Source organism: Rhinopithecus bieti, unplaced genomic scaffold (genome assembly GCF_001698545.2).
Source record: "Rhinopithecus bieti isolate Rb0 unplaced genomic scaffold, ASM169854v2 scaffold_45617, whole genome shotgun sequence".
Taxonomy (NCBI): Eukaryota; Metazoa; Chordata; class Mammalia; order Primates; family Cercopithecidae; genus Rhinopithecus; species Rhinopithecus bieti.
Genome location: NW_016819136.1, coordinates 460,015 through 482,819, shown reverse-complemented (window position 1 = coordinate 482,819; position 22,805 = coordinate 460,015).

Genomic DNA, 22,805 nt, shown 5'->3' with positions numbered 1-22,805 from the left:
AAAACTATATAGCTTGCACTTTTCCAGAATATATCTCTTAGTTTGCACATGAAAATCTATATCATTTTAAAAGACTTCTCACTTGTTATCCTCAGAAGGATAACAAGGGGTCTTGGCAGAACCCCGCTGATATCACAAGTCTCGCAGGCACCGAGGCAGTAGATAAAGGTATCTGGTTCTGAAGGTCATCTCACAGGTCACCTAGGCCCAGTAAATCGGGAAACAGAAGCGGCTCCTTGACCTCATTTTCCCTACTCTGGGCCCGTCTGTAAACAAGTGACTTGAGAGAAGTATGAGGTCTGCTTGTTGCCAGGGGTTCTGTTGCTTCCTCCTAACAGAGAAAGCTCTTTCTGCTATTTTCAAAGGCAGCTGCTTCTGGCAGGAGCCAGGTAGGACAGGGCTGCCTTTGGCTCACTAACATCAAAATCATTGCTGACATGCTCCTGGAGGGTAGGGTCTGGGGCAGGAAAATGTCTTCTCAGTGTTTACCTCTCAGAGGTCATTTAAGCCCATGTCCTGGCAGGCAGGTCTCATCTTTTATGGGGCGGAGACTGCGGTGGGCAGGGAAACAACTCAAGAGGGAAGGTCGGTTAATCCCGCCTTAGAAAGAAGCAAAGACATTGTGATCAGAGATTCCAAGATTGTTGTGGGTGCTGTTACCTTCAGGGTGACCATGTCAGTTCGAAATTTTCTGCTGAGGGGAAATGAAAGCCCCACAAGCATTGCTATAGGACGAGAACTATGTCTCCAAGAATAACATGCCTAAACTCAAGATTTGTCTCAAGTGGATTGTGTTTTAATGGGGTGTCGCCTTTTTGTGGAGAGGCTGTGTTGACCCGCAGGAACTAGAGGATTCACTTTAAAGGGTCCATTCCGTTGAGTTCAAATAGGGCTACTTTTAGCAGTAGTTTCTGCTTCTGGAATAACTTGTTAAATATGTGTTTGAGTGTTTCGTTGAGACATCACTCTTCTTTTTGCCTTGTGTTTTCCTCTCCTTCTCCCAGGAAGGTAGCTTTGCCCTCTGAGCCTTTCCCTTGCCTCAAGAGAGGTTTATGTAGTGGGCATAGGAAGCAAAAATTTCTATAAATCATGGATCTTTCTAGATCTTTTGTTCCCAATAACTGAGCCCTTTGAGTAGATTGTACCAGGGAGATGGGGGAGAAATAAGTGTCTTTTGAGAAGGGCGACTCCCTAAGACTGGAGTGAATGGAAATCTGCATGGAGACTTGGGGGATGTGCTCCCTGCACCATGAAGAGACCCAGGAAGGAGACAGGACTGAAGAAAGCTGCAGCTAAGGCGGCTGGACGCTAGCACAGGGCTCTGCCCACAGACAGCAGGGGATTCTATAGACGCCAGACTCTGCAGTATCCTGAAACAACGAAACCCAGACAATGAGCATGCATCATCATCAGGGTGAACTGAAGGCCTCCCTTCAGTTCTCCCTCTATTTCCTACATTCTAGTTGGAGCCTGAGTCTCCCACATTATAGGTGGAGCCTAAAGAGAAGACTTCTCTCCATCAACCCCAGTAATGAGAGGTTGAATTTTTCTACACCTTAGAAGGCTGGAGGCTTGCGGGGCAGGAAAAATTTTTCCTTTACCCTCATAGGTTTAGTACTTGGTGCCCTCCCAATGAAACTGACAAAAAACGAATTGGGAAGAGACAAGGCAAATTTTATGCATGAATGTACACAGAAGTTTGTAGCAAAATGTGACTCAAGGAAGTGGTTAAAATTGAGGACTTATGTACAATCTTTAGTAGGGGAAGGGGAGTGGGAGAAAGGGCATTTACAGGAAAGCGAATGACTTTTAGGAAAGGTAAACTGGCCCTTAAGAGAATGGATGGGAGATAAAGGTAGTTTTCTGGCCATGTTTGTTTAGAGAAATTCTTATTCTGGTGCCAACTTCTCCTCTCTAGCCATAGGAGTCAATCTTCCCTGGTTAACTCTCAAGGAGGGGATTTATAATCATTGAATTCTTTGGGGAGGCTCTGCTTTTAAAAAGACAGCTAAGGAGAGCTCAAGAAAAAAAATCTCTTCACAATGGTATATTCAGCATTTTTTCACACTCAAATTTGGATTAAATTTGAAGGAAGTAAAGAAATGAGATACTTCTCTTACACCCAAATTTATGGAGTAAGAGGTTTGTATAGGCTACAAATGCACAGGACCCTGGGAGCTGAAATACATAAAATAGACTCAGTGGGTGACAATTTAGTGCAGGTTTTTTCATCAGGGTAGACTCACATTGGAACTTATTCCCTGAAAATGGGACAGATGAGTGGAAGATTTTGAAAAGGTTAAAAAAGAGCAAGAGATGAAGACTCACTGGTAATGGTTGAAACATTGAGCCATTTTTATGGGACTCTGGTATATGACTTTTTCTATTTATCTATACTCCAACTTTCTCCACAAGTCTCTTTATCCTTCAAAACCAAATAATCATTAGCACCTGGAGAAAAAAAGTACTGATCCATGCATAAGAATTCCTGTGTTTGTACCTGTTCTCTCTTCCAATCTTCAGAGGATGGTGTGCCTAAAATTCTTCTTTTAAAAAATACCTTCCATAACTGGGTGATACCATAAGGCAAATTATTATTTTGCAGTTTTCATTCTCTTTTAATTTTAAAACTTTTATGTTTTTTAGAGACAAGGTCTCACACTGTCACCTAGACTGAAGTGCAGTGGTATCATCATAGCTCACTTACTACACCTTGAACTCTTGGGCTCAAGCAACCTTCCTGCTTCAGCCTTCCCAATAGTACTACAGGTGTGTGCCAGGCTAATTTTATTTTTGTAGAGATGAAGTCTCTTTATACTGCTCAGGCTGGTCTTGAACTCCTGGCCTCAAGTGATCCTCTTGCCTAGGCCTCCCAAACTGCTGGAATTACAGGCATGAGTCACTATACTCAGCCTCATCCCTTTTTTTTTTTTTTTTTTTTTTAAATGTTTTGTCCCTGCTACAGCTTTACCAGTATGGGATTATCCTAGCTTTCTGATGGCTCCTGAATATAGTCTTTTCTTCATCTCCTTGCTAACTTCAATACCTTTGCATTTCCCTAAACAACTAGCAACAGGAGAATTATTGAACAATACATTATTTACTAAAACTCTGGTAAGGATAAGAGGGGATTCCATCTTTCTTATATGCTCCACAGCAAACTCTTTCAAAATATTGTTAAATATATCTGCTTCCCAAAGTTCTCATTATGGCTACTCAGCAAACGGGGTGTTCTCCTTTTTGCTTTTTCCAAGCACGGTCCAGTTTCCTCTATTTTGCTGAGTAATTCCGTTCTTCTCCTAAATTTGCAATCCCTACTTAGCTAGGTGCTCAACAAAGCAAAAAGATCTACAATATATATGACTCCCTCCTCCTCTTAGAAGGAAGTTTAGTGACTGTTACTACTTGAAAATGGACTTGAATATCTCATTCTGCCCTACTTTCATCTCATCCCTGCTATGTAGTTGATCAAAGTGTGTTTTCCCAAATATACAGAGCAATTTCTCTTTGAAGAGTGTTGGTAAATGTAATTTTCTATGTCTAATTCCCTAATAATATGGCTGCTTATCAGGGCCATTGGCTGTTAGCAGATTCTAGGACCACCAATGTTGGAAAGTTTAGCAATCAAGTATCTTAGAAAAGATGTTCCTTCCCTGAGGGTGACCAGAAACTTCTGATTTTCTTAAATTTGGAAATAGCCTGAATAATGAGAGACAGGACTAGCTGGATTTCCCAGGCCAACTAAGAATCCCTAAGCCTAGCTGCGAAGGTGACAGCATCCACCTTTAAACATGGGACTTACAATTTAGCTCACACCCAGCCAATCAGGTAGTAAAGAGAGCTCACTAAAATGCGAATTAAGCTAAAACAGGAGGTAAGAAATAGCCAATCATCTATTGCCTGAGAGCACAGGGAGAGGGACAATAATTGGGATATAAATCCAGGCATTCGTGCCAGCAGGGGCAACACACTTTGGGTCCCCTCCCATTTTATGGGAGCACTGTTTTCACTGTATTAAATCTTGCAACTGCACACTCTTCTGGTCTGTGTTTGTTATGGCTTGAGCTGAGCTTTTGCTCGCCATCCAGCACTGCTGTTTGCTGCCATCGCAGACCCACCGCTGACTTCCACCCCTCTAGATCCAGCAGGATGTCCACTGTGCTTCTGATCCAGCTAGGCGCCCATTGCCTCTCCTGATCAGGCTAAAGGCTTGCCATTGTTTCTGCACAGGTAAGTGCCTGGGTTCATCCTAATCGAGCTGAACACTAGTCGCTGGGTTGCACGATTCTCTTCTGTGACCCATGGCTTCTAATAGAGCTATAACACTCTCCGCATGGCCCAAGATTCCATTCCTTGGAATGTGTGAGGCCAAGAACCCCAGGTCAAAGAACAAGAGGCTTGCTGCCATCTTGGAAGTGGCCCGCCACCATCTTGAGAGCTCTAAGAAAAAGGACCCCCCCACCCCGCCCTGTAACAATAGGAAATAAAAGTGACTATGAAATAATTCTGTTTTGGCTACTATTACTTCTTAACAAATTACCCTAAAACTTAGTGACTTAAAACAACCATTTTATTTTGCTAATAATTCTTTGGGGCCAGGAATTTGGGAAGAGCTTGGCTGGGTGTTTCAGGCATGAGATGTCTCAAGCAGTTGGAGTCAGATGTCACAGGGCTGCTGTCCTCTGAAGATTAGACTGGTCTAGACATTCAAGACAACTCTCCCACAAGGCTGGCTGTTGGTGTTGACTGTTTGCTGGGAATGACACTGGGCTGTCAAGTGCAGTACCCACTTAATGGCCTTTCCATGGAGTTTGGCTTCCTAACATTGTGGTGACATCAGGCTAGTTGAACTTCTTACACAGCAGCTCTAGACTCCAAGTGTAAACATTCTAGCAAACAAGGCAAAAACTACATTATCTATTATGACCCAGTCTCTGAAGTCACACAGCATCACTTCTGCTGTATTCTACTAGTAGGAGTAGCCACATGCTTTTCCCAGATTCAAACTGAGGAGAGTTAGACTCCCTTCAAGATAGGGGAGTGGTGAGATCACATAATAAGAGCAGGAAAGATGGAGATATTATTGCAGCCATTTTGGAAAATGCAATTTTTGGACAAACGGAGGCAAGATGGCGCACTTTCGGGTTCTTCATCACCAACTTTTCCCGCGTGTGTGAAAATGCAGCCGGCGCCCGGGAAGGTGCAGATCAACCGGGCACGCGCCAGGTGACGTCAATCCGAAGAGACCAATATTTACCTGGCCGCACCTACGGAACGCCCCCCGACACGCCCGTGCCCCGCCTATTGCCCTCCCACTCCCAGAAAAGCCCTTCCAGGCGAGCGCGCCATGCGGACTTCCTCAGCCCCTACTCCTGTTGGGACTGCGTCAGGAACTCCGCCCGAGAGCTCCACCGGGCGACTCTCTCGGCCTCTTTTGCCAGAGGCCGACAGACCTCACCCTCCACACCTTCTTCCCTGAAGCTAAGTGGCCAAAAAATAAATTTGCAGTTTTGCTCCTAGCCTTGCCTACTCGCTGGTTCTTTTGTACTCGCTCTGGTGGTCTTAGAAAACAAATCAGCAATATCTCCCTTTATGTGGGGGTAACAGCCAGAGGCAACTATGTGAGTGAACAAAAATCCAATGTAGAATGGGGTTATCAATGTCCTTTCAAAAGACGCAATTCCGCAATCTTCTGCCATTGCCACAATCTCCTACCATATCATTCATCATTGCATCAAAGGAAACGCACCTGAGGAGATGTGGCTTGAATTTCTATGACTGTTAGTAGAAAGAGTGTATAGAGGTCTGAAGGTATATAACAGATTTCCTCCTTGGGATTTAAGTTCACAGTATTACATGGAAATAGAATAATCTTGTTTTAGTTAAAAAGGTTGATTGAATCTAAACATACCTGGGCCTGGACAATCTATTCCACTGGTTTGGCCTACTGAGAACCATGGCAGTATTAGATCTTTAGCCTATGGAAACCTACACAGTGGAGATGTGCCACCCTATTTGTATCTTTCTCCAGCCACTCTGTTACCAAGCCCACACAATACCAAATGTTCAGATTGGGCTGAATTAATTATGTATCAAGAAAATAGTTTAGATTTGATGCTGTAAAGATTTCTGCTGGGTTTGTTTCATACTACAAAGGGGTATAGAATGCCCTCACTAGTTTATCCACTGAAAAGCTTCAGGCATCATTGATTAGCAAGTAGATTCTATGGCTATGGTACATTAAATGGCAAAACATGTGCATGTGTGTGTATGTGACTATGTAGTGCCTTTCCTTCTGGTGAAATTTTAGAATTTCCTTTTATTATATTCTAACTTCTGAGTTACAGGGGTCAACACTGTTTAGTATTAGAAATTTATTTTTTTCCTAAATGAAAATATAATACCAAGCCACATTGAGCAGACTGTTTATATTTCTGCATAACTGAAGAGTTCAACTTTACTTAATGGGATTTTTGGACTCAGCATAGTGGGAAAAACAGGATACCATATCTTGCAGAACCACATGGCAGTCTTGCAAAATAAACTCCCGATAAAGCTGTAATCCCTTTGTTGGCTTAACTATGATTAGATTTGAGACACTGGAAAACCCCACAAAGGCTTTGCATGTAAAATGGATGATACCTTTATTATGCAATATTCTCAGGGGGACTGTGGGGAGAGATAGCATGTTTTTTGCTAAATGCATAATTTCAGCAATGCTTTAAATTTGAATCAGATGTACCTCAAATTCTGAGATTTGAAATCCTGGTCTTACCCTCACTCCTCTGAGCATCAGATGCATGTGATTTGCATGGCAATTAGGAAGGAGGTAATATACTTTCCAGGTCAACAGGAATTATGGGGCAGAGGATGAACTCTCATTATTTGATTATGGGTTTAAACTCATCTTGACTCAATATCATGTCCAAGAAGAAAACAGCAGGCCAAGAAGTCATCCTCAGCCTATTGTGTCTACCTATTGATAGAAGGATGGGTGGGTTTTGATTAGTCCTGGTAGCTTTGACTCAAATCTGTGAGGTTTTATATTGCTAGAAAGTGCAGGCCAGGCATAGTGGCTCCTGCCTGTAATCCCAGCACTTTGAGAGGCCGAGGCAGGCAGATCACGAGGTCAGGAGCTCAAGATCATCCTGGCTAACACAGTGAAATCCTGTCTCCACCAAAAATACAAAAATTAGCCGGGCACGATGGCAGGCACCTACAGTACCACATAACTCGGGAGGCTGAGGGAGGAGAATGGTGTGAACACTGAAGGTGGAGCTTGCAGTGAGCGAGATGGTGCCACTGCACTCCAGCCTGGGCGACAGAGCAAGACTCTGTCTCAAAATAAAAAAACAAAAAGAAAGTGCAGCATTGTGGGTATGCTAGAGGAAACTTCTGACCTAAAGCCCCAGTCTTCATTTAAAGAAGTGACTTGTAGAGCCACAGGAGACCCCCAGATGGCCAAGACCATATTCACTGACAACCTGTGTAATCCTTACTGTGTCCCAAAGAATCCTGACTTTCAGGTAGAGAGTCTGGGCCTCAGAATGTAACTGCCCAAGGGGTTCACCTTGCCCGCTGACTAGACAGAGCCGTTTCAAGACAGGGGAATTGCAATAGAGAAAGAGTAATTCACGCAGAGCCAGCTGTGCATGAGACCAGGAGTTTTACTATTACTCAAATCAGATTACCCAAGCAATCAGGGAGCAGAGTTTTTAAGGACAATTTGGTGGTTGGGGGGAAGCTAGTGAGCCAGGAGTGCTGACTGGTCAGGGATGAAATCATAAGGAGTCGCAGCTGTCTTCTTGTGCTGAGTCATTTGCTGGGTGGGGCCACAAGATCAGGTGATCCGGTTTATTGCTCTGGGTGGTGCCAGCTGATCCATTAAGTGCAGGCTCTGCAAAACATCTCAAGCCCTGATCTTAGGTGCATTTTAGGGAGGGTCAGAATCTTGCAGCCTCCAGTGGCATGACTCCTAAATCATAATTTCTAATCTTGTGGCTATCATTAGTCCTACAAAGGCAATCTAATCCCCAGGCAAGGAGGAGGTCTGCTTTGGGAAAGGATTGTTATCGTTTTTGTTTTAAACTATAAAACATAAACTAAATTTATTCCAAAGTTAGTTCAGCCTACACCCAGGGATGAACAAGGACAGCTTGGAGGTTAGAAGCTGGATGGAATTGATTAAGTTAGATCTCTTTCACTGTCTTAGTCATAATTTTGCAAAGGTGGTTTCAAGAAGTAGGTTTGAGAGCACTGGGCCTCATACTGTTGTCTAGGACCAGGAAAGTTGGGGAGAGTTTCAAAATTCTGAGGTCAAGACTGTCTCTAGCCTAATTAAATCCAAAATGCTGGGGGTGAGGGTCCAGGCTTCAGCAGTTTTTAAAGCTTTTAAGGGATTCCATTACGTAAGTCAGGTTGAGAACCACCGTTCCCAATTTCTACATACAACGTTAGTGAACCAGCGCTATAAATCTCCTAACCTGTGGAATATGACACTTCGCTGGAGGAGTTTGGGAATTTAGGATAGGACTGATCTTCATTGTAGATGCAACACAGATGGAAGCAGTTGAACTCATAAACTCGATCAGTAGCTGTCAGGTTAAAGGCATTAAAAAATATTTTGTATAAAAGCCAGCCCCCTATAGCGGAGTTTTGCCATTCTTTCTCTCTCCCCTTTTCTTTGTGGTTTCTATATCCTTTCATTCACCATCCCAACCCCAGGGTGCTAGCTGGCTATGCTCCTATTTTTAACTAAAAAAAAAAATAAACTCGGGTTATGCTGCCTGTTGCTTGCTCCCACTGATAAGGCAGTCAGCAGCTGTGTTCACAAATATCTGGAAAACAGATCTGTTCCAATAATCTGGAAAATTATGCTGTAGACCACAAAGATTTGCTGCAGTGGGGCCACTGAGTGAGGGTGATAAAGTCCGTTGTATTTCCTTTTTGAAACTGGATGAAGCTGTGTGGATAAGGGAGCAAGAATTCTGTAGGAAGTGATATACATAGTTTTGTTGCTACTTATCTCCTCACTTAAAGATAAGGAAGGTGGAAAACAAGAGTCTTTAGAATGGAAAGCTCTTCAGTGTCCTTTCAGACTAGTTGCCTTGAGGCTGATACCTGATAAGCTCATTCCTGGACAGAATGTGTGTGGGGTACAATCTTACAGTGCCTTCACATTAGGTGCTGGAGCACTTAAAACTTCTTTCATCCATTATTTTCACATCCATTTCACTGGAGGAAATCATCTTTCAAACTTGTAGAGGAAAATGTAAACAGCCCAGTATCCAAAAGTTTATTTACCATGCAGGTTGAAAATCCTGGTAAGTAAGCTAAACAAAAATTTCACATGGAAGTATTTGCTAAAATTCCTGCCTCTCTTCTGAAACCTGGATAATGTAGTCTACTTTGCTCTTAAGTGTCTCAGTGATGATGATAAAACCATGAAAATGGTGATTCTGCTCTTGGAAAACACGCACACAGCTGTTTTTGTATATGGTTGGGATGTGTGCTGCTCTAATTAAATATGAAGTTGTTTGTGTCATAATTCACTTCGTGCCGCCGTAACAGAACACCTGAGACTGGGTAATTTATAAAGAATAAAGATTTAGGCTGGGCGTGATGGCTCACGCCTGTAATCCCAGCACTTTGGGAGGCTGAGGCGGACGGATCATGAGGTCAGGAGATCCAGACCATCCTGGCTAACACGGTGAAATCCCGTCTCTACTAAATATACAAAAAATTAGCCAGGCATGGTGGCGGGCGCCTGTAGTCCCAGCTACTCGGGAGGCTGAGGCAGGAGAATGCCTGAACCCGGGAGGCGGAACTTGCAGTGAGCCGAGATAGCGCCACCGCACTCCAGCCTGGGCCAAAGAGTGAGACTTCGTCTCAAAATAAATAAATAAATAAATAAATAAATACAGAATAAAGATTTATTTCTCATAGTTCTGGAGGCTGGGAAGTCCAAGGTCTTGGGGCCCACATCTGGCAAGGGCCTTCTTGTTGCATTATCACATGGAGGAAAGCAGACGGCAAGAGAGCACAAGTTCGGGGGATGGTGGAAGGGGACTGAATTCATCCTAACCATGTTAATCCCCACATCAGGGCAGAGCAGAGCCTGCATGACCCAGTTACCTCTTAAAGATCTCACCTCTTAACACTGTTGCGTTGGGGGTTAAGTTCCCAACATATGAATTCAAGGGGCACATTCAACCCATAGCAGTCTGTTTTGGGAAACAGTATCTTGAGTTATGCTTAGCTTTACAATTATTTGCTCAAAATGTTTTTTGTCATTGTTGTTTAGACATTTTTTCTGCTCTGAATATCCATTCAGTTGATGAAAGTGGATTGATATGTATATCACAAGTACACATTTTATAAACTGAAGCAATATGCGTTCGTTAGAGAAAAGAAACACAAAGGATTTTGTTTTAAATTTCATAGGGAAGATGAAAGCAAGCACAGTTTGCGACTCTTACTGTCTTCTGCCACTTTAACATCCTCTAATGTATCTGAGGCAATATAGGATAGTGGAATAAATAGCTAGCTATCAACTTGCCAGAGTTCAGATCCCAGCTCCATCACCACTGGCAAAGTGGCTTTGAGCAGGTTATTCAGCTTTTCCAAAGCTCGATCTCCACACCTATAAATGCGAAATTTAAAATACTGTTTACCTCATAGGGTAGATGTGAAGATTAAGCCAGATCATAAAGGCAAAGTAAGTATTAAAATATTTCAAAGATCTCACTTCAGTTTAATATAGCAGTTATTTTTTACTTTTAGAAGGAATGTTTATCTTGATTATATTATAAATATACAGAATTCTTGCTCCCTTATCCACACAGCTTGATTATAAACCAGTTCAACAAAGTTGGTTGAACTTAGACCTTTCTTGAGACATATAATGCATAAAATTCATAACTACTTTTGAAAATTAGAACGTACTTTTTATTTCTTTATGAGAACTAATAAAAATATAGTGTTCTTCCTTAAGAAATGTTGAACCTTATCAAATGAGATATAATCCAGTTAATGAACTTGAGATTTTTTCCATTCTGCTGTAGATCTTAGATCCTGGAATGTTGATGCTAACTAGAATTTTAAAGAACATATCCTCTGTCAGGCCTCTGAGCCCAAGCTAAGCCATCATATCCCCTGTGACCTGCATGTACACATCCAGATGGCCTGAAGCAACTGAAGATTCACAAAACAAGTGAAAATAGCCTTAATTGATGACATTCCACCATTGTGATTTGTTCCTGCCCCACCCTGACTAATCAATTGACTTTGTGACAATACACCCTCTCCACCCTTAAGAAGGTACTTTGTAATATTATCCCCCTGCCCTTAAGAAGGTCCTTTGTAATAGTCTCCTCACCCTTGAGAATGTACTTTGTAAGAAGATATACCTCCTGCCCGCAAAAATTGCTCCTAAATCCACCGCCTATCCCAAACCTATAAGAACTAATGATAATCCCACCACATTTTGCTGACTCTCTTTTCAGACTCAGCCCGCCTGCACCCATGTGATTAAAAAGCTTTATTGCTCACACAAAGCCTGTTTGGTGGTCTCTTCACATGGACGCATGACATCTTCGAGTGTAGCTGTGGAGGGAGTAATATATTCAAGCTTTCAAAAGGAGGGAGTCCCATGAAGACACTATCTCTCTTTTCTCTTTTTCTGTGTCTCTTTCTTTTCTCCCTTTCTTTTCCCTCCCACTCTTTCTCTCTCTAATTATTTTCTCTGACAATTCCGCTCTTTCTCAGTAAGAAACAGATTCTGTCGTCCTCCTCCCTGTCATGGTCCCTTTCTGCATCTGTAAACCCCAAATATCAGAGACAGATCTCAGTCAATTTAGGAAGTTTATTTTGCCAAGGTTAAGGACTCGCCTATGACACAGCCTCGGGAAGTGCTGATGGCATGTGCCCAAGGTAGTCGGGGCACAGCTTGGTTTTATACATTTTTAGGGAGACAGAGGACATCAATCAATATATGTAAGATATACATTGGTTCATTTCAGCAAGGCAGGACAATTCGAAGCAGGGAGAGGGCTTGCAGGTCTTAAATAGACAAGAGACAAACGATTGCATTCTTTTGAGTTTCTGATTAGCATTTCCAAAGGAAGCAATTCAACGTGCATTTATCTCGGTGAGCAGAGGGATAACTTTGAGCCTGTCTGTCCTTTGTCTGCAAGGAACTGCCTTGTGGAGAAATTGTGAAGGGGGTATGTAGTTTTTTTTGTTTTTTGTTTTTTGTTTTCTTAGTAGCTGTCTTTTTTAGAAATAGAATGAGAGGCAAGCTTGCCCAAAGCAATTCCTAGCTTGACTTTTCACTTTGGCTTAGTGAATTTGGTGTCCCTAGATTTATTTTCCCTTCACACATCCTTCACACTTTAGGTGCCTCAGTCCTGGACCGAATGCTGATGAAGACTCTAACTCAGGTACTGCATCAGGGCAGAAAGGTGTGATGCCTTTCCTTACCCATCATAAGGGTCACGACCAATATTCTTATAGCAAAAGACAGTTTAAGAAGCAAAAAGCATAATACAAAATGTTATGTCACATGGGAACTTTCAGAAATGAAGACCCAAAGACCCAGGCGAAAGTGTCCATTTTTACACTTAAGTTTGATGAAGAAAGGACAGCTGTGTAGAAACATGCCTAGTCAAAAAAGTATGATCTAATGATAATAGACTGAGGGGAAAACCTAGCAAGGGCTGTCTGCTCAGATTCTTTCTGGCCTCTCTCTGTAGCATTCCTTTCCCTGGGGCAGGACCCTCTGGAGTGAGGGTCTTGCAGGGTGAAGAGAGAGACAGCCTGACCTTTCTAGTTTTCATAGCTTGCTTTGGGCGAGTGGAGTTCTAGTTTTTATGATCTGCCTTGGGGAAGAGGAATTCTGGTTTCTCTGACTCCCTTCAGGGAAGAAAGAGAAGTGGAAGACAGGAGGGCGGGGGAAGGTCGTAGAGACCTTGCTTCTGAGGTCCTCCCAATCTCCTTCAGTTCAAAGTACTTAGCATGCCAAGGCACCATACTTTGCAGTATCATGTTCTGAGCCCCCAAGTTGCTGACCGTAGATGAGGAGGGTTTGAATTCCAGCCAATGAGAGAAAGTAAAAGTGTTGACTTCACTTTATTTTGGTCTACTTATCACTTAGCATTCTGGTTTATTTTCTTGCTGATTTTCCCAGGAAGCAAGCCACACCTTGCTAGAATGAGTAGTCATTTTTCGGGTGGACAACACTATCTAATCTTATAAGGAGAAAGGGTATGCCTTTTGAAACCAAAACTTTGACCCCATCTCTTATGGAAATATGACCTTAATAACCTTAATAACAGGACCTACTGGCTGTAAATGGCTCTTTTTGCCATTCTGGAGAGTCAGAATCAGCTCTAGGAGGTCAGAGGGCAGAAATTTATCTGCTTTGTTCACTTGCTGTATCCCTGGCATATAGAAGAGGAATAAGCACAAAGCAAAAGCTAAATATATATTGGTTGAAATAATACATATTTCAATATATGTTTCCAAAGCATCCATCCTGTCCTGCACCCATGAGAAGAAGGAAATTTTAAATTCATCCTGCAATACATGTGCACACATATACACACATACATACTGTTTGGATCTTTCTTTGCAGGGGTAGAAGGCCAGATGCTTTTAGGTCCAGGCTGTTTTTGGTTCCAAGAGACTACTGGTGAACTGTAGAAGAGTACATCATTTGCTTTATGGCTGAAGGTGAGTATATCCAAGGGAGAAACTGGGGAGGGGAAATCTTGGGGTGCGATGATAGACTATCTAAATATGTTATCTATCTTAAGGCACTTGGCAGAAAGGGTGAGTCAGGGTATAGAGCCATTGGGATGGAGCGAGTCAGAGCTAAAATAAGAAAGAATGTTCCAAGTATAACATGAAAGAGTCAGATTTTGGAATCTCCCAGACAGGGAGCAGCCATGGCTTTTAAACGGTGCTCATGACCTCAGCGGGTACGGAGATAGTAAAGACATATATAACCATGTGGTTATATATGTATATATACATACACATATACACATACATGTATATATGTAAACATATGTGTGTATATGTATCCACACATATATGACCACACCAACTTGCTGTCTTTACCCTCTTCTTACCCACTGAGGCCATGAGTACCCTGTAAAAGGGGATAGACTACAAAATCTACCAGTCCACAAGATAAGAAATTTGTAATTATTTCTTAAGGTTTGAGTCAATTTGAAAAGTGGTTTGTGTCAAGGAATCAACAAGCCAAATAAGATGTAATATAAATCAGGATCCAAAGAGGAAAGCTCAGTTCATGCCAGGTGTCCAATAGAAATAATTTAACACAGGGCACTAGGTACAAAAAGACTGGAAGAGCTAAGAAGCCAAACAGGGCTTCTTAAAGATTAGCAGCTTAAAGATTAGTAACAGCAGGAAGCCACTACCACCCACAGGACAGAAGGGACAAAGAAAGGAGATAGTGTGTGCCAGAGCTTGGAAGTCAGAGTCACCTGGAGCCGGATGTGTAAGATGCGTAAGATGGCTGCTTGGTGGGAGCTAGGACCATGGAAGAGGACCTGTTGGCATTGGCCGGGATTATGGAGAAGACCATGTCAACACTGGAGATACTGCTGGAAGCAGAGGAAGGGAAGATAAATTCCCTGGCTTCTCCCTTCCTCTTATTCCTCAATTTCCTCCTAGTCCTGCCAATGACTATAATTAGCTGGAAGGCAGTTGGCAAGGGAGTTGGGAAATTTTATTTACAGGTAAGAGTGCAAAATAAATTTTGGAACAAGCAGGTAAATAACCTGTACAGTGAATTAAATAAAGAGAATTCTCTTGGTTGTTCCCTGAGCACCTGAGGTGGCTGGGACAGCTCCAGCTCTAATGTCCATGCACAAGGTAGGAAGAAGAGGGAAAGGCTATGCCAATCATTTATGTCTCCATTTACCAGCAAAACCAACTTCTATTTTCCAAAATGTGCCCAGTTGACTTCTATTTGGTTCTCACCAGCCTGGACTGAGCAGCTAAGAAACTGGGAAAAGAATGGTCATAATTGGCTTAGTCCATTTCTCCCCATCTGAAGTGGTGCATAATGTTATTATAACCAAAATAAGGTTTCAGATGGTGAGTAGAAGTGGGAAGTGGAAAGTGAGTAGGTAACTAAAGTGTCTGTCAAAAGAAGTAAATGTTTTCTGGACTCTCAATCTTTGCTGACTTACTTTGGACTTTAAAGCTTCTGAGCAGCAGGCCGGGCGCGGTGGCTCAAGCCTGTAATCCCAGCACTTTGGGAGGCCGAGACGGGCGGATCACGAGGTCAGCAGATCGAGACCACCCTGGCGAACATGGTGAAACCCCGTCTCTACTAAAAAATACAAAACTAGCCAGGCGAGGTGGCAGGCGCCTGTAGTCCCAGCTACTCGGGAGGCTGAGGCAGGAGAATGGCGTAAACCTGGGAGGCGGAGCTTGCAGTGAGCTGAGATCCGTCCACTGCACTCCAGCCTGGGCGACAGAGCGAGACTCCGTCTCAAAAAAAAAAATCTTCTGAGCAGCTTGTTATCCTGGGCCTCACTGAATTTTAACTGTTGGCCCCTCCCTGATAGGTATTTCACTATTTGCTCATAACCTAGTTTGAAGCACTAGCACTTGTCCTTAATACTCTGACCTTCTTTAGTCTACTGTCGCCCAGTTTTGATTACATAAGGACAAATTCAGTATCTACTATGTACCAGTCATTGTTCTAAGAAGGTGAGATACATCAGTGAACAAAACTGGCAAAAAAAAATCCTTAATCTCTGTAGAATTTACGTTCTGGTGAGTGGAGACAGACAATCAAAAGTTAATAGCATATTAGAAGGAAGTAAGTGCTGTGGAAAAAAACAGTAAAGTGATTGGGATGGGAAGTTTCAGGGCGGACTGTTCTCAATTTAAAATAGGACACTCAGGGTAGGGCTCTTGGAAACTGAAGCCTCATCTGACTACTATCTGCATGGTTCTGTTTCTCACGGAAAAAGTCAGGCTGGCCTTTCTCATTGTTAGGGAACCTTCCACTTTCCCTGGCTCTAGGGAAAAACCATGAGAGTTTTCTTGATTCACTTTTTCTGTCTTTCAAGGAGTAATGATTCTGTTATTTGAAGCTAGAATTTATATACTTACTTTGTTCCGGACTGCTGAAGAGAACATATTAGCGGCAAAATCGTTCAAGTTTTAAGAAAATAAATCTGCCCGCACCACCAATTTTAAAGTTTGATGAGTTTCCACGAATGTATCCCTTATCTAAACATTTCTGAATTAAATAGCTTTTAAAATAGATATGCTGCTGTAAAATAGAAATATACGTGAAGAATTTCTAATCATTGACTTCACACTAATTTCATGCTTAACCATATAATTCTTCTGATTTAAATTTTTGACCTTTTGAATATAGTTTCTTTTTCCCAAGAAGAGGGTGCTATATAAAGATGATTGCTTGGTTGCAAAGACCAAAGTGTTACTGACCTTTTGCTTGAATATCCATCCCTTTCCTCGTACAGTTCACCAGCTTTTATTAACTGCAAATGAGCCAGGCCTCATCTTTCACCCTATTCCTATCCTAACCAGTAGCCACAATAAGTTCAGAGTGAGATTCCTCAGATACATCCTACCTGCTGTATCCTGAATAAACCAGCTTGACTTGCAGAATTTTAAGCAGGGTAGCCTGAGCTTGTGGGTAATCATTCTTTGAGAAGGTCAGGAGCAATTGTCACCTAAATCCAAAAGCTTAGTGTTACCCCAATTTACATTTTCTTCTATTTATGGCATACTACCTCATTTCTAATAATCATCACTTTCCTAGAACCTACTAGAAATATTCTTTCTTCTATGACCCTAGTAGTAACTCAGGAATACTTATATGTTTTGACAGAATCTGGAATTTGTGTTTAGAGATTAAAAACTAAAGTAATCCAGTTCTGTTCTAATATTTTAGTGCTGAATTTTTTTTTTAATTGTAGACAAAGTCTTCAGTAATCTCTATGCTGATGATTAAAGAAAATGGTCATAGAGAAGGTCATTCATAGGTCATAGAGAAGATAACTGAGGAATTCATTGGCAAGTTGTGGGTGTTGCGTTTTACAGTATTTTATTGTGAAATATAGGTGAGTCATTGCCATATTACTGCCACAAAACTGCAATATCCTCAAATAATTTTTATAAAACATTTCAAATTGGGGTAGAAAAAAGAACTTCTGAAGAAGAAAAGAGACATATAAATCGAAAGTGTCCATGTGTAGTACTATGTGGTGGCAGGGAGGATCCTGATATATCTTTAATCACTCTTGGAATGTATTGAATGTATAGAATGTAGAATATCTTCGTTTTAGTCTATGTATTCTTAACATACCACTACCACTGACTGAGACCAGCGTTTGCTCTAATACTTACTATGCAACCATAACACTGTCATTGCAGTGATCCATCATATGGAATTGTAGGGACAGAAAAGCTATTAGCCAGCCCATGCAATAATTGAACACTTGAATGAAAGTTTATTGATGGATTGCTATGCATACTTTGCAAGGTGCTGGGGATGCAGAGATGAATAAGCAGTTTTTTTCAAGAAATTTATAGTCCAATCCAGGGCAGACATGACTCTTTTTTTCTTTCCAAGCCTAGATGCTCAGTGGGCACACTTTTTCCACATAGCTCTCTAGGAAGCCATCACATTTCCAGCCCCATCTCCATGATCCTCTGGGTTCAGCCATATTATCTTCAGATCCTTGAACCTGTCCTACACTTTAGCCTTTGAACCATTGAACTTGCCATTCCTTCCTCCAAAATCACTGCCCTGCCCACACCCACAGACCTCTTCTTTGCTTGGTTCACTTCTACTGGTCCTTTGCATCTGGATTTAGCTCTCACTTCCTCTAGGAAGTCTTTTCTGCCCCACCCTGCCTCCCCCTGCCCTCCTAAGAGTTTCCACTTCCCCATCCCAGCATTTATCACATCTTCCTCAAATTGCCTATTTACTGAATTCTGTCTCTCACTAGGCCACAGTCTTCATGACCATAGGGACAGAGTCTTGTTCACAACTCTATCTCCAGGAAGGAGGAGCATGCCTGGTTCATAGCAGACAGTCCATCAGTGTTTTTGAGTGAAGAATCTGGTGCAGTTTTTAGAGCTGGGGGTCAAAGTCAGAGACAGATTAGAGGCCAAAGTGATTGGGTCCAGGACCCAGGTAGCTGGGCAAGAGTGGGTAAATTCTCTTCTTGGGCCTGTCTATTCTGGGGCAGAGAAAACCTTTGGGTGGGTTTGGGGGCCTCACTTGGAGGGCCACAGAGGCTTGGAATCCAGCTGGGCCTGGTTCCAGAAGGTAGAGACAAGGACACTCATTAATATCAATTTGACACCAAATTGGAGAGACAACCCCCCAGAAGATGCCTTCCTCTGGATGCTGTGGGGTCTAGCTTGAGCCCCGCTGCCTATATGCAGGAGTAGGAGGAGGAGATGGGGATGAAATATGCTGTAAAGGGAGAAAACATGGGCAAGGGGAAACTGTAACAAAGCTCCTTCTAGACCCAGATCTCAAGCCTCTACTTCTTTTATTCCTTGTGATTTTACTCATCCCAGCACCCCCCACTGCCTGTACATCAGATCCCTGCCCTAAATCCAGCACCACTGTCAGCTTTCAAACTGCCTCTTCCATCAGATGTTCCTTGTTTAAATCATCTTTTCCTTTGCAACATCAATCCCTGCTTTTTTTAAGGGTTTCATTGTAAGCATCATTGTTTGTTAGGCTGACCCACTTTTTAACCCTGGTCCTCACAGGACCTTGATCTCTCTTCCTCTTAAGCCAGCTGTTGGCCTAGGTTTCAGGGCCCCTGGATTCCCATCCTGCCACACCTCAGACTAATGCTTCAACCATAGCTTAACCACCCTCCAGCTGAGATGTTTATATCAGATTTCAACATTTCTTTAAATTTTTTTTTTTTTTTTTTTTTTTTTTTTTTTGAGATTGAGTTTTGCTCTTTTTGCCCAGACTAGAGTGCAGTAGTGCCATTTTGGCTTACTGCAACCTCTGCTTCCCTGGTTCAAACAATTGTCCTGCCTCAGCCTCCCAAGTAGCTGGGACTACTGCCACCATACCCAGCTAATTTTTTTGGTATTTTTAGTAGATGCGGGGTTTCACCATGTTGGCCAGGTTGGTCTTGAACTCCTGACCTCGTAATCTGCCCATCCTGGCCTCCCAAAGTGCTAGGATTATAAGCATGAGCCACCGTACCCGGCTCATTTCTTCAATTTTAATCTATATTTACCTTATGGTATCAATGGCCATGTGGGAAAGTGAGAGTGGTCTCAAGCCTCAGCGAGATCTGAGAACTGAGTGAGGAGCCCTGTCCTTTACTGAGTTCTAACTCATCAACAAATATCTGTTGCTAGATGACAGTTTATTGCTGCACAGAAAAAATTACATGGAATAAAAGTAATGAAAATAAACAATGTTTAAAATTGGTGATCTATTGCTACGCCAATTTAAATCCTTTTTCACTATCTTCTCTAGCATCCAAAAATTTGAATACTTAGCAGACAGTGCTGAGACCATACAGTGAAAGCCCAGGGCCCACCAGCATCACATGATTGTTGCTTCACTAGGCAGGAAGCTGCTTGCTCATCACCTGATTCGAAGTTTCTTTCTCCGCTTCTCATCCCTGGGGGCTACAAACCTTCATATATCCAAGTGTCAATTTCACTTCCTAGCAGCTTCAGCACAATTGGGAGCCTGAGCGTTACTTTTTAGAAGGGGAGGAGGACCAAGTAAGAAACAGTTCACCAGTGGATGAGGCAATGGGTGAATTGAATGGTTTCTGCTTTTGAAGTTTAATGAACTCTTATGAGGGAGACATACACAGAGGAAACAAAATTTTACTGACTTGCCTCTCATAAAAAGAAGTATTTTGGAGGGTATTTAATTCCAGACCTAGATTTGGGATTACTAGAAGCTATTAGGTTTAATATCTTTATGGTGATGTGGATGCCAGACTAGATTTAAATGGCACACTTACATGAGCCTCAGCATCTCTCCCGGAGCTATATTCGTTATCTCCAGGGAGCCCGAGACACACATCTCCTGCTTCACCTACCAAAAAATTATCAGATGTCCAAGTTCTTCAGCAACTACCGCTTAGATCTTTTACACTCTCTGGTACTAACAGGCATTGAGCCCAGAGCCCTCCAAGGTAACGGTTGATAGTACATGGTCTTCCAGAGAAAACTTGGCCTTAATTCCAAAGACTGAGTTAAATAGTGGCATTTCTGGTATTCTCCAGGCTGTGGAGAGATCTTTGACAATAGAATAATTTTCTGGAATAAGGGACATTCAGTGCCCCTGACCCATCAAGTTGCATCAGCATCTTCCAACTTCTCCAGGATCTTGAGCCACTGAAGGGCTGTCCTCCCTTCTTGGTTCTCTGCCTTTTGTCCTGGGCTGACATCATCCATCAGTGACAATGTTTCCCAGAGGCAGGGATTTTACCCACAGGGAATGAACTGGAGGTCCACATCCTTCTAGAGTGTGCAGGTCAGAAACCCCTGGGGAAGCACGTTGAACCTCTCCTCCCCATTAGGATGATTCTGATTCCCCCTTGTTTCATAATCCCCACAGGGCCTAGGGCTGTAGAGTGCAGAATAGCACAGACTGCTACATCAGCCACGTGTCTTAGAGCTGTTTCTCCATTCAACTTGGACAGAAGTCTCTCAGACAGATGATGTCAGTGCAACTGGAGGGAAGACGTTAAAAATCTGTGCTCTCTCTGGCTGCAAAAATCTTTCCCGGAATGCTCAGGACCTGATGGTGGGACTGTAGACTGGTGTAGTCATTCTGGAGAGCAATTTGGCAGTACATGGTGAAATGAAGTGTGTCTACGCCCTGTGACCCAACCATCCCTTTCTAGAGCCTACACCCCAGACAAACCCAGGCATGGACTCACAAAGGGATGTGTATGAGGGTGTTCATTGCAGCACTGGGTGTGGGAATGAAAACAATGATGATACTGATGCTGATGGCTAACACTTGCTGGGTGTTTATGTGTGCTAAACACTTTACATCTTCTCAATACTCTTACTATCTCCATTTTAGAAATGAGAAAACTGAGGTGCGGGAGGTGGAGTAAATGGGCTAAATTCACACAGCTGGTGAATAGGATGTGATGCCAGGCAGCCTGCTTCCTGAGGATGAAGTCCTAACCATTACGCTTGATGATCTACCTCTGTGTCCACCACTGGGTAGTGGGTAGGTAAATATGGAACAGTGTGCATCAAGCCCTGGACAACTCTGAAAGTATAATGCTGAGTGAAAAAGGAAGAGAAAGCATGAGCTCTATAGTTCCTACCATGTATCTATCTATCTATCTATCTATCTATCTATCTATCTATCTATCTAGAGAGAGAGAGAGAAAGAGACAATAGACAGAGTAATGCAACATCATACAATTTCAAATGTATTACTATATACACACACACCCAAGAATATTTAGTGAGCACCTATTGCGGAGAGGGTGGGGGCAAGCAGAAGTCAGGGATGACTCATACAAGTAAAAATAGAGCAAACAAAACAAGAAAGAGCCTTGCCCAGAATGATGATGACTGGGCACCATGAATTAATGATGTGCTTAATTCTGCTCTCTCCTCCTGAGGTTCATATCCTGCACCCCACAATAATTTTTTTATGAAACTAGATTTAAAGCTTCATTTCTACTTCAGGGAGGATCAGAGAAGGCACATTCATTCTTTCTCCTCAGGACTCGATTCAGAGAGCAGCAGAGTCCTGCAATATGTGTACATTCTGCCTAGTGTTTTATTCCACCCCATGATATAAGCTCATTTCCTGCCATTTCACAGATGCGGAGAGAAGCAGATCAGAGAGGAAGCAACCTTGCAAATTATCAGCTGATCTTGCACTTGACCCAGGTCCTGGCACAGAGGTTTAGCCCTGTGGTTTACAGAACACCTCTAACAATGGTCCTGGCACCCACTGGTTTTATCTGTAGGAGTAGCCACCTGTAGTCAGGCACGGTGGCTCACGCTTGTAATCCCAGCACTTTCGGAGGCTGAGGTGGGTGGATTATGAGGTCAGACCAGGCTGACCAACACAGTGAAATCCTGTCTCTACTAAAAACACAAAAATTAGCTGGGCGTGGTGGCAGGCACCTGTAATCCCAGCTACTCAGGAGACCAAAGCAGGAGAATCACTTGAATTCAGGAGACAGAGGTGGCAGTGAGCCAAAAACATGCCACTGCACTCCATCCTGGGTGATAGAGGTAGGCTCCATCTCAAAAAGAAAAAAGAAAAAAGAAATAGCCACCTGTTTCCCAGAAACAGAGCATTTGCCAGTATTACTTGATGAAGACCTCAAAGCAAGGACCATGCCTTCAGGGATGATGGTAAAATTATTTTAATTACATTTTTCCGAGATTACATAGAAATAAGGCATCACTGCAGACATTTGAGAACACTATTTACATGTCATGGTGGCAGCTGACCCTAACACATGTCATTGTTCACAACACCTCCACACCTGCATGGCATGCTTGTCTGCAAATAAGCATCTCTCAGTCCACTCTTGCCAGTATTACTCTATTTTATTTATTTTTTATTTTTTAAATTTTTTTTTATTTTTTTTTTATTATACTTTAAGTTCTAGGGTACATGTGCATAACGTGCAGGTTTGTTACATATGTATATTTGTGCCATGTTGGTGTGCTGCACCCATCAACTCGTCAGCACCCATCAATTCATCATTTATATCATGTATAACTCCCCAATGCAATCC